The sequence below is a fragment of the Nomascus leucogenys genome, chromosome 22a, assembly GCF_006542625.1.
Source record: "Nomascus leucogenys isolate Asia chromosome 22a, Asia_NLE_v1, whole genome shotgun sequence".
Classification (NCBI taxonomy): domain Eukaryota; kingdom Metazoa; phylum Chordata; class Mammalia; order Primates; family Hylobatidae; genus Nomascus; species Nomascus leucogenys.
Window position 1 is genome coordinate 73,650,793 of NC_044402.1, and position 2,731 is coordinate 73,653,523.

The following is a 2,731-nucleotide window of genomic DNA, read 5'->3' on the forward strand; positions in this document are numbered from 1 at the left end:
ACAAAACAAAACAAAAAAAAAACAGTGGCAAGACAAAATGGAGAAAAAGGATTCAGGTGACTGAAAAAAACCCTTTTCCAGAAAAACAAGATCCAAGAAGAGAAAAACAAAGGCCTTTTAAATTCACCTATAAATTAGATATCCACTTTTAATTAAACTGAGCACTCTTTAAGAAAAATCCTTTTAAATCCCTTGTTATCCAACTTTAGCCACACCAAGTGGTTAGTATTTCTGGCTTTTGAGCTTTACCAAACGTAACCTCACAGGTGAAAACAACAAGTCTCAATTAAGATTATGATTTAACCACAAGTGTATGAGGTATTTTCAAAGTGGGGTAAGCAGTTCTTACAAAATATAGAACCTTTAAAGATAACTCAGGGAAAGGAAGATTTAAGAAAAAAGGTAAATGTTGTTCATAGAGGAGAAGAGAATCAGGAAATGGCAAAAGTCACACAGATACTAACCCAAAAGTGCTCATTCCTCAAGTCAGGATTGAACTCAGGCCACCATTGTAAAACAGCAGAGGCCAAAACAAAGTACTGCCACGTGGTTAAAGGCACGGTCCCAAGGACGTAAAACAAGATGGAGGCCTGCAGCAAAATTTGTTACTGACCAGCTTACCAGGCTGGCTGGAACAGCAGGCTTATGGAGTCCCAGGCCTGCATTCCATTTCAAGGTATCCCTGTCTCTGCCTTTTTCTTGTGTTTCCTCTCCTTTTCCTGGGCCTCCTCTTGGTCCCTATTATAAAAGACCAAGGCGGGTACTCTTAAGAGGTTTTCTATGGTGCTGTGTGATCCAACAGCCTGTTTCTGCAGCTTCCTTCTGATATCAGGGGCCACCTGAGTAAATCCATCTTTCAAGATTTGTTGTCCCTCAATTGAATTAGGAGACAGGTGTGTTTTACCAAGCCTTCTCTCAGCCTTTCTAAAAAGGCTAAGGGATTTTCATCTAGCTTTTGATCTATCATGGATAGCTTAGAGTAGTTAAGGGGTTTGGCTCTGGTCCTCTGTAACCCCTCTAATATACACATCTGAAAGTGTTTTCTTTTCCACTCATCTATGGGATCACTAGTGTTCCAATTAGAGGTTTCAAGGGGCACTGCCTCTCTTCCTACTGAGAATGTGGATTTTGCCTCTTTCTCACTCTCTTTCCCCTTTTGACTGGCTTTCTTTTTTGAATGGCTAGAGGAAATATGCTATTCATCTCCAAATTTCTCTGCTACCTGTAGGGCTGCCTGTTTCTCAGCAGCAGTTAGAGTTTGATTTAAGAGTAACATAACATCCTTCCAGGAGAGTTTAAATAGTTGGGTTAAATAGTTGGAAGATCTCTATATATGAGTTGGGGCTTGCCCAAAGCGAACTTCAGGATCTGAGGTTACACCAGGTTACATCCAGGCTACACTCAAGGGGAGTGCAGGCTTGAAGATGGGTTGTTGCCTATCTAGAAAAGAGAGGAGGAACTTCTCCAAGAAAACACCAAATGGCAGATGATGCTGGTGCAGGAGTAGGGGGCCAGAGGCCCCAGGGGCCCTGGGATGGGGAACCATGGTGGCTTCCGTAGAGGCTTTGGTAGTGGCATCCGGTGCCAGGGTTGCAGCTGTGGGTGGGGCCAGGGCCAAGGCCGTGGAGCTTGCAGAGGCAAGGCCAAGTATAAGGAGTGGATGATCGTCACCAAGCTGGGCTGCCTGGTCAGGGACATGAAGATCAAGTCCCTGGAGGAGATCTATCTCTTCTCCCTGCCCATCAAGGAATCTGAGATCATTTGACTTTTTCAAAACCTCATCCTCTCTCAAGGACGAGGTTTTGAAAATTATGCTGGTGCAGAAGCAGACCCATACCAACCAGTGTACCAGGTTCAAGGCGTTTGTTGCCACTGGGGACTACAATGGCCACATCAGTCTGGGTATTAAGTGCTCCAAAGAGGTGGCCACTGCCATCCGTGGGGCTATCATTCTGGCCAAGCTCTCCATTGTCCCTGCGCACAGAGGCTACTGGGGGAACAAAATCAGCAAGCCCCACACCATCCCTTGCAAGGTGACAGGCTGCTGTGGCTCTGTGCTGATGTGCCTCATTTCTGTGCCCAGGGACACTGGCATTGTCTTGGCCCCTTGCCCAAGAAGCTACTCATGATGACTGGTATCGATGACTGCTACACCTCAGCCAGGGGCTGCACTGCCACCCTGGGCAACTTTGCCAAGGCCACCTTTGATGCCATCTCTAAGACCTACAGCTACCTGACCCCCAACCCCTGGAAGGAGACTGTATTCGCCAAGTCTCCCTATCAGGAATTCACTGACCACTTCGTCAAGACCCACACCAGAGTCTCCATGCAGAGGACCCAGGCTCCGGCTATGGCCACAACATAGGGTTTTTATACAAGAAAAATAAAGTGAATTGAGCCTGAAAGAAAAAAGAGGGGAGGAGAAAGTGTCCGTTAGTCTTCCTCCACCTTTCAGAGTGACCCAGAGTGGAGAGAAAGAAAGAGTGCCTCACTTCTCCTCTTTCATCCATCTCTTCAGGGTCCCAGCAACCATCATAGATGCCACCAATGGATGCAAGCATGACCTTCACCCATGGATCTAGAGGAGCTAGTTGGCAAGAGTAGTCATGATTACCTGTATGAGACCCTAGCTCTCCACCCTGCTGGTTTCCCAGACCCACATGGCCCATAAGGCTCCTAGGGTACCCCAGGGGCCCAGGAGAGATTGCACAGTAGTTGAATTTGGGCAAGA

General features: G+C 46.8%; 1 pseudogene; it reads left to right on the forward strand.

The window, feature by feature from the left end:
• Window positions 1–1,479: 1,479 nt before the first annotated feature.
• Window positions 1,480–2,365, forward strand: LOC100604360 (annotated as a pseudogene).
• Window positions 2,366–2,731: the final 366 nt, after the last annotated feature.